Source organism: Cryptomeria japonica, chromosome 11 (genome assembly GCF_030272615.1).
Source record: "Cryptomeria japonica chromosome 11, Sugi_1.0, whole genome shotgun sequence".
NCBI classification, from domain to species: domain Eukaryota; kingdom Viridiplantae; phylum Streptophyta; class Pinopsida; order Cupressales; family Cupressaceae; genus Cryptomeria; species Cryptomeria japonica.
In genome coordinates, this window is record NC_081415.1 from 202755128 (window position 1) to 202769840 (window position 14713).

Sequence of the window (14713 nt, forward strand, 5' to 3'; positions counted from 1 at the left end):
GTGACATAGATATTGTCACAACGATAAAGGGTAACCACAATGTTTATGTTCGTTGTGATGGCACAAAGACTTGTTGATAAAACCCTAAAGGAAAATTTTGACTGAACAGGATGTTTCTGATGCCACATTTGTAGCCTGATAGACACAAAGATCTATGTGGTAGTTGACCAACATTGACTGAGTGACCTGGATGATGAAAATGAAGACAAGTGGTCAAGAAAGACATTTTATATGTAGAAGTTTGTGCTTGTAGAGAAGATAGCAAATTTTAATGAGGTAGTTGTCTATCTCATTAGGGCAGATCGAGAGGAGATGGAGATTTCATTAATGGTGAATCAGTTGCAGATGGTTGAGGGGCTCAAGATGATCGACAAAGAGGATATTAGATCGAATGGGCAGGCAAAGATTACTAAGTTTAGTAATCTAAGTACAGAGAATGATCAGATAGGAAGACTGCATTTAATATGGACGACCAATCTGAAAGACTCTTCCAGGACAAAGAAACAAATCCTCTATTACTGTGATCCCTCAGAAACAAAAAGAATTATTTTTAAAACTGTGTTGGAGGGAAAATTATTGATGTACAAAGTTGATCGAGTCAAGAAGTTGTTGATGAGATTTGACAAATGCAGGTGTGGTAGCTGAGTTGGTTGAGAGATAGACAAGTAGCTGGTGATCAAAATAGTAAGTGGTGTAATCTAGATGTGGATGCTGCTACCAAGTGAGAAAAAAGTGCGTGAAAAACTGCAGAGCAAGAAGTCGAGAGCTGTGAGCAGACAAAAAATTATAGAGGCAGAGATTAGAGAGCTGAGAGAAGAGAAGAGAGCAAAGAATAAAAGTAGAGAGTTGAGAGGAGAGAAGAGACAAAGACAAAGAATAGAGGCAGAGAACAAAGAGTCTTTAGTAGGGTTAGAGCATTCAGTAAAGACAATAGTGTAGACAAAGAAGTGCACAAAGCTGGAGTGTGAAGATCTGAGACTAGAGAGTAGCAAGCCATGACAAATAACATAGTGGGTTATATACACTAGGAGAGGCAGAGAAGGAGGAGATACTAGAGAAAAAAATAAAGAGCTATTTGTAATGACAAAAAGAAGACAGAGAGTAGAGATCATAGAATAAGAGTAGAGACAAATAGAGGGTAGAGAGCTGAGATTGAAGCCCAAGATCAGAGAGCAAAAAGAGTCAAGTCAATCTCAAGGGTAGAAAACTTGTGAGTTACAAAACCTCATTTGTAACAAGGTGCATAAATTGTATTTGTTTATATGATTATCACATTTCTATGAGTGGGTGCTTAGAGTAGGGGTATGTGCTCTAAATTGTCAAGGGGTCGGTGCTCCTTTGGGTTAGTGCCCATAAAGCAGGGGTAGGCACTCCTTTGCGTTGGTGCCCATAAAGCTAGGGGCTAGTGCTACTTTGGGTTGGTGCTCATAAACTTCAGGGGTTGATGCTCCTTGGGTTGGTGCCCTAAACTTTGTAATCAGTGATTTACTTGTGAGGCTAGATTGGAGCAGTAGACTCCAACAACATTTATCATCGAGGTTTTTCCCCACTTTGGGTTTTCCTCATATATTTTGTGTTATGAGTTTGCCTTTTAAGTGTGTGTGATGATTGGATTAATATCTCCGCTCATAGTTTAATGGTTTCTACTATTAAAGCTTATATCTCTTAGATGAATTAAAGTTTTTGATTACCATTAATTCACCCCCCTCTCAGTGGTCCATTGTGTTCCTTCAATACACACACACACACAGACATATACATATACATATACATATACATATACATATACATATACATATACATATGCATTATACATATACATATACATATACATATACATATCACCCCTGATTCACCTCCCCTCTCAGTGGTCCATTGTGTTCCTTCAATTGGTATCAGAGCCCCAGGTTCCCAGTTAGATAAGCTTTCTCTAGCTTGGGTAGTGTTACCCCATTATTTATTTTGAATAGAATAATGTGTCTTTAATTTTGTTTCCCTCATTTGGTTTGATCCATCTTTATCCATGCACCTTTTATTCTTTTATGCTCCACCTTTTCTGCCTTAATGAACCCATCGGTTGAACTTGTGGACAGGTTCAAGGTTCAAGGTTCAACTAGTGCCTTTGTGTGAGTCGTGACTTTGTTATGTTATTCAGCGAGTGAGCATGAATGTGTTAAGTTAGTTTTGAACTTGAACTTTGAACCATTTCTAAATCAATTCAAGGTTCAAGGTTCAAAGTCTTCCTTTACTTTTGTCAGAGTCTTTGCTTGTTCCTGGTGTTGTGTTGAGCTGCAAGTTGAGAGTTCTTTTGTTTTTCTCTGGATTGAACTTGAACCATTGAACTCCTTGCGAGTTGGTTCAAAGTTCAAAGGTTCATTCCAAGTTTGGCCTCGATGACATTACTAAGACTAAAGGTGGCACAGAAAAATGAATATTCTCAACATCTTATAATTTAAAATTCTAAATTTGGAAAGAAATCATGAAAACATAAACCGTTTGTGCAAAATTGATGTGTAATTAAGAAAGTTGTTAGGTTCCCATCAAATCATTGGTTATCTCACACATTTGAATGAATCATTATGAGGCGTGTGTAGATGTTACTCAGTTTTTTTCCGCTTCTTAACATGTGAATTCTCAAAATTGTGAAAGTAGTAGCTGTTATTGTTGAAGGAGCGAAAGACGCCGAAGGTAATTTCAACTCCATACTTTCGAGGGTTTCATAGATTTCATGGTGGTAACAGGTGAGTTTTAATAATTTCCCTTTGCTGTGTTATTAGCTTAGAAAGTCAGTCAGTGTAGGAAAATTCTTTGTTTTGGAATAGAATTTTGTCCTGTTTAGGAACTGTTTGATAAATGTAAAAGTGACCATTATAAGGTCAACTCTTCCAAAACTTGGTCACACATCATGCCTAGTTAGTATACTTCCAGAGCTAAGTGACACTTCTTTGGCCCAAGCTGGCTTAGGAGATTTCTTAGAAAGAGTTAAAAACCTTGGGTCAAATTCGATGATGGAGAGAATAATTAGAAGTGGCCTGATTGAATCTATTGCTTTCCCAACTGCCGCTCCTTGTCCAAATCTAGTAATAGCATGTATGAACAGATATGATGCTGATAGCAAGTGCATTAGGACTAGCAGTGGTAAACTGTTAATGGAAATTAACAGAGAGACGGTGATGGCTGCAATGGGAATCCCTCATAAAGAGCGGTACAAAGACTAATCAATTGGAACCTCATATGCATTTTTCTCTGAGAAGAAAAGCACATACATAAGTGTCATTGCAAGGAATTGTCTTTTGAAGGTTCAGAAAGGGGGGTCCCAGTTACCCAAGCCACTTACAAGAGCGCATTTCATCACAGAGGTGCGAGACATTGTAATATTGTTAAAAAAACTCAAATGGAACTCACACTCTTTCTATTGGGAGGATTGGATGTACTTCTATATTCAAGTGTTTTTAGCTCGTGAGAAATACCTTGACTAGGTGCAGGTTATTACCGAAAGACTCCATGAGGGTTTGAGCAACTTTGTTGGAATGTCTAGTTTTTACATGTCCTCGTATTTATTTTATATATTGGCTTGTACCAGAGAATGGACGGGGTTGCATAATGAGCCTTGGGTGGATGACATGAAGGTTTATGATTATTACCCTTACCTACAACAACAAAGACGCAAAAAATTTCACAAGGTGGAATGATGTCTTTGTAGGAAGGCTTGCCTTTGAATTATAGGGAGACAAATAAAAGAATGTCAGCCGAGGCCATGGAGCTGGTTAGTATACATGGAAGCTACCTTACCCAGTTTCCCAAGTTTACTTACATTAGAGTGGGGGGCTTTGAAGGTGAACCATTAAAATTGCCCAGATATGCCTTTGATAGTTACATGGTTATTGAGGTTTGTAGGCAGTTAGCCCACATTGACAAAAGGTTAGGTACAAAGCATAAATCTAGAGTTGTCTTCCCAACTGAACTTGGTTACTACAGTTGTAAATCTGTATCTAATGCCTTGAACCTAGAATTAGAGTTTAATAAAATGAATTTGTAGCCCTACATTGCGAGACAAAAATTTGATAGCAGGGGATATGTTGTAGAACATCTTAATGTTGATGACAATTTCTCCCATGAACCTCAATTAGAAGATTACTAGGAAAATTGCTATGATGAGTTTGAAGTGAGAAGGAGATTGTGGTCAAGATTTACTCTATAGCAGGTGGTTACAATGAGGTTATCCATTAATGTGTCTGGAGTACAAGAAGAAAAAGGTGAAGATATATTGGATCCCGAATTCAATGAAAGGGTTCAAGGGCAACCTATTCTTGAGATTGACTAGGATAGAAGGGAAGAGGAAAATATCCAAGCCAAGTCCTTTAATGTCATAAGAAGGATGGAGAAGTGGTTAAGAGATCAAAAATTTAGAAAGGAGTCTATTGTCACTCCTCATGAATTAATAGTTGGTCCACTTGCTACAACTCAAATTCTCACTTCCTCCTCTAACAAAATTGTTGATGTTGTAGGTGACACAAGGCCTATTATTGGAGAAGTTCAGACTAAAAGATCAAAGAGGTACCCATTGATTTCTTTAGCAGTTTGAGTTACTCGCTCAAGCAGCAAAAAGAAGAACAGAGAACCAGTGGCGAATCAAATTGTTGTTGACTTGAATTTAGGTGAAGAAACCCAGGTGATCATGGATAAACCAGTGTTAGATAACCCATCAGTGCAGGATACAGATGAGGGAAAAGAACCTGAAGAAGATCCAAATTCGATGAGCACTATGACTATTGGCAACCCACCTGATGCTTAGACACCTCCACCGCCAAAAGAAGATTCCAGTACTTCTTGATGGCTTGGAGCTTCAATTGGAAAGAAACACAACATTGTCCCTATTAAAATTCCCATGGAGTATATGGTAAGCAAGTTCCTTGCGAAAATATATAAACCCAAGAAGATCAAAACATAGGCAATGATGGAAGTTGATGATGAAACAGGTCATTGGGTAGCCAAAGTAGCTAAGCCCATCTCAGGTAGAGATCTAGAAAAAGCCATTGAGAATGATTTTATTGTTGAGAAGATCAACTTGGGTGTTGCTTCAAGGGTTGTAGATGCCAAACATTTAGAATCCTCTACAAAGAGAATGATATCCAGGACTTGGAAAGATAAGAAAGATAAGCGAGAGTTGAAACAAGTTGTTACCTAGATGGTAGAGTATATTAACGCCATACACCATCTGAGCCCTCAGCCCTTGATACATATGACATTGTCCTTTGATCCCAAATCACCAGTGAATCAAAAAATGTTAGATCAAGTCCAAAGAAGCCGCATGATAGCCGAAGTTTTTGATGAGTGGCTTGATTATATAGTGGAGTAGGGCACAAACTATATTGCTAGCTTGACTAAGGTATATGATAATGCCATAACTGTGAGTAAAGAGCTATAACTGGAAGCTACTGCATGGGAAAAAGAAAGAACTAAATGGGTAGCAGTCTTGGCGCAGATGAATGATGTGAAAAAATTTGGCGTTATGAAATTTCTAACTAAGAAGCCAGTGGAAAACCTGGATGACAACGTGCTGTATGTTTCAAGAAAGAATGTTGAATGGAGAAATTCTATCATTAAACAGGGTCATGAAGAATCTATCAAGCTACTAAAAGGATTAAAAGAACTAATTGATATGATGTAGAAAGATCTAAAATGCATCTACATACAACTCTTGAAGGAGGATGGATAGACACTTGAACCAGCGGCGGATATGGTCAAAACTTGTAAAGAAAGGGTGCAACTTGTTAAGGAAACAAATTCTCTTACTACAAATGAATTTTCCAAAGTGGCAAGGATAGAATCCATGTTAGCAGCTCGCTTCGATCACTTGGAATCGCATAAAATGAAAGTTATGCAGGTGAACATGGACAAAGAAGTTTGGAAGTAGCACATCCTACACATTGGACTCCCACACCATCAAGTTATCTTGAATTTCTCAACAACGTATCTGGAGTGGCGAAATGTGCGTGCTGTTGTGATAAAACAGGATAAATCAGCAGCCACTTCTTCCATGATGGAGTCATGACCGGTTTATGGATGAGCTGTCATCCTGTCTATGGCCATTGTTCATTTAAGTTTTATCTAGTTCAAAGCGAACAATTTCTTTTTAAATCTAGGGTAGAGTTTAAGAGTTGAGGGTTATTTTCAAATGAACTATTGGCCTAGAGGCTATAAATGTATTTAAGCAAGCTTTGTTTAAGGTCCAAAAAACTTTGATTTGATGGAGCAGATTTAATCTTCTTTGAATTCCAATATAAACATTTGATATATGAATGGAATGATATATTTTGTATGATCTTCAATCTGTGCATTTGAATGATAGAGCAGTCTCTGTTGGGACATATGCTTGTGTACATAATATTTTACTTCATTATCAATTTTTCATAAGTTTGTGAATTCATTGTTTAAGAGAATTAGTGGTACGTTGTTATTTAAATGAGTTTAAATGATTCTCGTCCCCCTTGTCCGGTGAGGCATGAGCAAGTATCGATCAGCATTTATGCTACATTGAATATGCTTGATGAAATATGTTTTACATTGAATTGAAATGCTCAAGGTTTAAATCTGTGAGCTTTGCATTTATTCTAATAATCTTGTAGCATTCTTATTGTATTGACAATTGAATGTGAATGCCTTTCTCACTTTTTGGTGAAAATTGTGTCACTTTCGGAGTTATTTGCATAAAAATTCATTGAAAATATTACGAGGAGCTGCACTCTTATGCAGAGGGTAAACCGAAACTCAGTTCACCCAATTGTTGGTTCATTTGCTTTTTCATGAAGGGTATGCATGAGTCATTATTTTAAAATATATAAATACTAAAGAAAAGGCAAATCTGTTAACCAACATATTTTTGGTGACTTTGGTGGGGAGTCGAATAATAAGATTGGTTGCTTGGTTACAGGATACAAAGAACTATCTTGTGAACCTTTAAGAGTCTATCCAGTTCTACCAAAATTTTACATTGTTAATAGGCTGGAACCAAGAAGGTATACTAGGTCTCAGAGGCATTAAGGAGTAGTTGGCTCTGTCTTTCAAGAATTGCAAAGCCTAAACTTTCAGCTATCCTTTTCACTTAAGAGACAAGCAAGAAGTAGACCTCCTTCTCCTTCCCCTTCATTCCCTGTATCTCCAGTCTGTCAAGCCTTAACCTTGCATGGTGCTACCTTACCTAGTGTAATCAACCAAACACCTCTTAATATCATTCTTTTGATGGCAACCAACAATCCATGGGGGGCCGCAGTAGGTCCATTGAACCTTGGTCTGAATTTGAATGCTTTACCTAAAGGAGCAAGGGATCATTTGCCTAAATTTAGTGGTGATAGGAAGGTCACAGTTGATGAACATTTGAATGCATTTAATGTTGCGTGTGGTATAATAGCTATCCAACATGAAGATGTTCCATTAAGGTTGTTTGTACAAACATTGACTGAGGCCACTGCAGATTGGTTTTATCATTTGCCAAACAGTGTAATAACAAACTGGCAAGATTTAAAAACTAGATTTGAAGCTAGGTTCAAAATAGCAGAAGATGAGCATTCCCTTTTGGCCCAGTTAGCTCAATTAAAAAAGGAGATTCCTGAATCTATGAGAGATTTCATGGCTAGGTTTGATAAAATTGTTCATAAAATCCTTGCAAATTAGAAACCTTCAGATGATAATTTAAAATGTTTCTTTATAAACTCTATTGTCTTAGAAATAAGTTTCTTGATTCGTAGATAGAGAGTTGCAACTCTGAATGATGTTAAAACACTTGCTGTTGAATTAGATGACAAGTTAATTACTGCGGGAAAATGGAAGAGAGAAGTGCAGGTGGTTAACTCTCAACCCTCTACCTCTTCAGACCCTGTAATTCAAAGATTGATGAATTATGTCATAACACTCAAAATATAGTTACCCAAGGCTAGACATACCAAGGAGGATTACAAATTAGTCTATGGGAACTGGGAATAAAGCCTTACAATTGCCTCCGACTCAACAAAGACTAGCAATTGAAGCTCCACCACATAAGGGAAATATGTGTGTTTTTCATCTCACTGATGATCATGATAGTAATTCTTGTCCAGAGATGGTGCAGTATGCATAATTGATGAATACAAGAGAGGCCATAAGTGAATTTGGTCCAAAAGAAGAAGTCTATGGGCAACCTGGTCACTCTGGAATACACTTCTAGGAGTATGAATCAGATTTAGACAGAGGAGGTGATATATTGGTAACCCTTGGAGATCCTTCTTGTTCCATCCTCACTAGAGGTCAACGTCAATCTAAAAATATAGGTACCACAACCTTTCCCGAAACTATAGCTAAAGGTAAAGAACCTTTGAACCTAAACTTAGAGAATGGTTCAAGAGTTCAAGAGGTTTAGATGTTGAAGCGCGCTGACCCTGATTCTTCTTTTGATATTGTTGAATTTTGTAAGGCATCAAAAATTCAAAGTTCTCCTGCTGAATACCTTAGGTTGAATCCTAAGAAGTTAGAAAAATTGATTAAATATGCTCAAGGGGAAACTACTCAGTTGCAATACACCAACTGACCATTGATTAACCTTGAGTCTTCATAGGATGAAAAAGATACCAGGTCTACAAAGTTTTCTAGTACTATTCTAAAGACATTAGCTAATGAACCAATTGAATCACCATTATTACCTGACCAAAAGCCCGAGCCATTCTATGTGTCCTTATTTATCAATGGGTTTAAACTTAATAATTGCATTATTGATTATGGGGCCTCTGATAATATTATGCCTTCTATAGTTGCTAAAGCACTAGGCCTTTCACTCACTAAAACATTTGGTAAATTCTATTCAATGGATGCAAAGCAAATTCCTTTACTAGGTCAAATCAAGGATACACAGGTTGCTCTAGTGGTACATCTTGGCAAAAGAGTGAAGCTGACTATTTTAGTTGCTGATATTCCCGCAAGTTGTGGAATCTTGTTAAGAAGGACCTTTTGTAAGGATCTAGGAGGAGAAATTAAAATGGATTGGTCTGAGGCAATAATTCCCATTGGTAAACAAAAATTTGCTCTTCAACCTGAAACAAAGTCCAAGTACACCATTTTTCCCTCTGATGACCTAAAATCACAAATATTGTATCATGAATGTGATTTTGGTAATTATTTGCTCTTCTCTGATGATAAGGAAAGTACACTAGAAGTTGAAGTGGATCTTACTGTAGGCTTGTGGGAGATGGAATTTGATGGTAGTTGTGCATCGACTGGATTTGGTGCTCATTTCCCCACGAGGTGAAAAGATTCCTTTTTTTTCAAACTAGAATTTAAGAACACTAATAACACCACAGAATATGAGGCATTGTTGTTAGGAATAGAGCAAGCCAAGAAAAGGGGAATCAAATTGTTGCATGCCAAAGGTGATGCATAATTGATTGTTCAATAGGTACGAGGTCTCTTCTCGGTAAAGAATGAAAGGCTCAAACATTATAGAAACCAAGTCTGGGATGAGATTGAATATTTTGATGCTTTCTCAATTGAAGCTATTCCTAGAGATCAAAATTCTCGGGCAGATTCTTTAGCAGTGTCAGCATCTCTGTTGCTCCCACATCTTGACTTTGGTGCAGACGTTTACAGGATTGAAGTTGTATATCGTCCTAATGTACCTGGCAATTTAAATTTTTGGCAAGTGTTTGGAAATGATAAACACATCAACCAATTCTTGCAAAATGCTGAAATGCTTGCCTCTTCTTTCTTTCAAGGGTCAGAGAATGAATGTAATGAGTTTTGTCCAGATACCAGGGGAAGCCTTAAAAAGGAAGTTTTTCAATTGAAGGGAAATCAAATTCCAAAAGGCCTTGTATCCTTAGAACACCTCTTTGATCGCAATGACAGGTATGTTAAAGAAGATGTTTCTCAAACTGCTAACACATCAGGAGAATATGAAAAGATTAATTTAGGTGATGAAAACAACCCAAACATGGTCAATTTAAGCAGGTGTTGCAGTCCTAAAGAAAGACATTTGTTTGTTAGACTGCTACAAAAGTATTTAGATGTCTTTGCCTGGTCTTATGAGGATTTGAAAGACTTCAGAAATGGTCAGTTTCAACATCATATTCCCCTCAAGCTTGGAGTAACTCCTTTTAGACAAAAAATAAGAAATTACAATCCAAAGGTTGTAGATGCTATTTTCAAAGACATAGATAAGATGCTCTAGGCGAGGATCATTTATCCTATTCATCATTCTACATGGGTAGCCAATATTGTTCTGGTCCACAAGAAAAATGGAGAAATAAGGATTTGTGTGGATTTTCGAAACCTGAATCAGGCTAGTTTAAAAGATAATTATCCATTGCCATCGATGGATCATATTCTCCAAGCTGTTGCTAGACCAGAAATGATGTCGATGCTTGATGGATTTTCTGGTTATAATCAGATAAGTGTAACAAAAGAAGATCAACATAAAACGACCTTCACAAACCCCTGGGGAACTTTCTCCTACAATGGAATGTCTTTTGGCTTGATAATGCGAGAGAAAATTTTCAAAGGGCAATGAACCTCTCATTTGGTCACCTCATTGGTAAGACTATAGTTATCTATCTTGATGATTTGACAGTTTTCTCTAAAAGAAGAAAAAATCACTTAAGAGATTTGGAGACTGTGTTACAAAGATGCAGAGACCATGGTATTTCTCTCAACCCTAAGAAGTCAGTTTTCTATGTTACAGAGGGAAAGTTACTAGGACATATAGTTTCACAAGGTGGTATCAAGATAGATCCTGATCGGGTAAAAGCCATTTAGCAGTTAAGTCTACCATTAGACAAAAGTGGTGTCAAGTGAGTTTCCTTAGGAGGTTCGTGCCAAACTTTGTTGAAATTACTAAACACATTGTAGGAATGATGAGTGAGAAGTAGATTTTCAAGTGGAAGGAAGAAGAAAAAAATGCCTTTGAAGAGGTAAAACAAGCAATTTCTCATGCTCCAACATTAATAAATCTTGATTTTAAGAAAGATTTATCATGTATTGTTATGCTTCTGAACACACAATGTCTGGTATTCTTCTGCAAAAGAATAAACTAAGTGAAGAAGTCCCTATTGTGTTCATGAGTATTCCACTCAAAAAACATGAACTGAATTACTCATTGGTAGAAAACTACACCTTTGCAGTTGTTAAAGCAGTAAAGCATTTCAGGTATTATGTTCTGCATTCCCATTCAATTGTCTTTGTACCAAATCCTACTATGAAAAGTATCTTTATTCAGCAAGAGGTAGGAATGAATAATAGAGCAACTTGGGTTTCAAAGGTTCAGGAGTTTGATACGGAAATCCGACCAACCAAATTAGTTTGGGGGCAAGGATTATGTCATTTGATAGCTAAAAACAAGGAAGAGGAAGACAAACTCCCACTAACTTTATTTGTTAGCTTGCAAGATGAATGGTTCACTGATGTGGCTCATTACTTGACTTATGGAGAATGCCCTAAGCATTTAACTGCAAAAGAAAAGAGAAATTTGAGTTTGAAGGCGGCTAAATATGTGATTGTTGATGATATCCTATATAAAAAAGGTTTGGATGGTTCGTTCTTAAGGTGTGTTGATAAAGAACAATAGGAGAAACTTTTACAAGTTTTTCATAATGAGGAATGCAAAGGACACTATTCATCCATTGTAACAACATTCAAAATCCTCAGGAGTTGTTACTACTGGCCAGGAATGTTTAAAGATGCCTATAAATGGGTTGTAGGCTACGAGAAATGCAAATTATTCTTAGGAAGACCTCAGTTAGCTGCATTGCCATTAAGACCAGTAATCATAGATGAACCCTTCAAGCAATGGGGATTAGATTTTGTAGGTCCATTGAATCCTCTGTCAAGTTCCGGTCATACCCATATCCTCACAGCTACAGATTATTTTACGAAGTGGGTAGAAGCAGTCCCTGTCAGGAAGACTACTTCAGAAATTGTTTGTACCTTCTTGAAATAAAATATCATGACTAGATTTGGTGTACCCTGAAAAATTGTGACTGATAATGCCCCAAATTTCTCTTCCGAAGAACTCAACTTGTTTTGTCATGATCATGGCATTTACTTATTTCATTCTTCAGATTACTATCCGCAAGGAAATGGCTAGGTTGAATCTAGTAATAAGAATCCAATTTCTATAATGCAAAAGTTGGTCGCTGAGAATGTAAAGGATTGGCATAAAAGGTTATATGAAGCACTATGGGCAGACACGACCTCATCCAAAAGGGCCATAAGTATGATACCATTTGAATTAGTATATGGAGTTGAAGCTCAGCTGTCCTTGGCTTTGGAATTATCATTTGCTAGGTTACAGAAAGTAATAGAAGATGAGTTCTTTCAAAGTGCCCTGGAAAAGAGAATTATGTACCTTACAAAAATTAAAGAGGAGAGATAGGAATTGGAAGATCACTTCACTGCTCATTAGGCAAGGGTTAATAATTTTTTTGATCGTAGAGCCAAACCACGACAATTCATGCTGGGAGATCAAGTTTTACTCTAGGAAAAATGCAGAGAACCGAAAGGAGATCATAATAAATTTGATTGTCTATGGAAAGGACCATTCATGATCATGCAAGTATTGGGTCCTAACTCATTCAAAATTGAATATCCTAATGGAGTTTCACTACCCCTGTCTTATAATGGCCAGGATTTGAAGTTGTATCGGTTATAAGCAGATCTTTTTCTGCTCTGTACATAAATTTTTGCCGTGTTGTTTGTTTTTCTTGTTGTGTGTTTGTTGCGTTTAGACCTTTGTCCTTTCCCTTCTTGCATGAGAAACCAGAGATGCTAAGTTCCTTTCCTGGTTCTTTTCAGTCCCAGTCCCCAGTCAGAGCCGATGTTACCCCATTATTTATTTTGAACAGAATAATGTGTCTTTAATTTTGTTTCCCTCATTTGGTTTGATTTGTCTTTAGCCATGCACATTTTATTCCTTTATGCTCCACCTTTTCTGCCCCAATGAACCCATCGGTTGAACCTGCAGACAGGTTAAAGGTTCAATAGGTGCCTTTGTGTGAGTTGTGGTTTTGTTATGTTGTTAAGTGAGCGAGCATGAATGTGTTAAGTCAGTCTTGAACTTGAACTTTGAACCATTTCTAAATCGGTTCAAGGTTCAAAGTCTTCCTTTACGTTTGTCAGGGTCTTCGCTCGTTCCCGATGTTGTGTTGAGCCACAAGTTGAGAGTTCTTTTGTTTTTCTCTGGATTGAACTTGAACCATTGAACTCCTTGCGAGTTGGTTCAAAGTTCAAAGGTTTGTTCCAAGTTTGGCCCCTAGGACATTAATAACACTAAAGGTGGCATGACAAAAAGAATATTCTCAGCATCTTATAATTTAAAATTCTAAATTTGGAAAAAAATCATGAAAACTTAAACCATTTATGTGGAGTTGATGTGTAATTAAGAAAGTTGTCAAGTTCCCATCAAATCATTGGTTATCTCACAAGTTCGAATGAATCATTATGAGACATGTGTAGATGTTACTTAGTTTTTTTCCTCTTCTTAACATGTGAATTCTAATAATTATGAAAGTAGTAGCTGTTATTGTTGAAGGAGCGAAAGACGCCGAAGGTAGTTTAAACTCCATACTTCCGAGGGTTTCACAGATTTCATGGTGGTAACAGGTGAGTTTTGATAATTTCCCTCCGTTGTGTTACTAGCTCAGAAAGTCAGTCAGTGTAGGAAAATTCTTTGTTTTGGAATATAATTTTGTCTTGTTTAGGAACTGTTTGATAAATGTAAAAGTGACCATTATGAGGCCGACTCTTCTAAAACATGGTCGCACATCATGCCTAGTTAGTATACTTCTAGAGTTGAGTGACACCTCTTTGGCCCAAGATGACTTAGGAGATATCTTAGAAAGAGCTAAAAACCCTGGGGCATATTCGATGATGGAGAGAATAGTTAGAAGTGGCCTGATTGAAGCTGTTGCTTTCCCAACTGCCGCTCCTTGTCTAGATCTAGTAATAGAATGTATGAATAGATATGATGTTGATAGAAGGGGCATTAGGACCAACAGTGGCAAATTGTTACTGGAAATTAACAAAGAGCCGGTGATGGCTACAATGGAAATCCCTCATAAAGAGCCATACTAAGACTAGTCAATTGGTACCTCATATGAATTTTTCTCAGAGAAGAAAAGCACATACATAAGCATCATTGCAAGGAATTGGTTTCTAAAGGTTCAGAAAGGGGGGTCCCAGTTACCCAAGCCTCTTACAAGAGATAATTTCATCACAAAGGTGCGAGACATTGTAATATTGTTAAACAGACTCAAAGGGAATTTATACTCTTTCTATTGGGAGGATTGGATGTACTTATATATTCAAGTGTTGTTAGCTGGTGAGAAATACCATGTCTGGGTGCAGGTTATTGCTAAAAGACTCCATGAGGGTTTGAGTAACTTTGTTGGAATGTGTAGTTTTTACATATCCTCGTATTTATTTTATATATTGGCTTGTACCAGAGAATGGACGGGGTTGCATAATGAGCCTTGGGTGGACGACATGAAGGTTTATGATTATTACCCTTACCTACAACAATAGAGACATCTAGAAAATTTCACAAAGTGGAATGATGTCTTTGTAGTAAGGCTTGCCTTTGAATTACAGGGAGATATAAATAAAAGAATCTTAGCCGAGGCCATGGAGCTGGTTAGTATATATGGAAGCTACTTTATCCAGTTTCCCAAGTTTACTTACATTAGAGTGGGGGGCT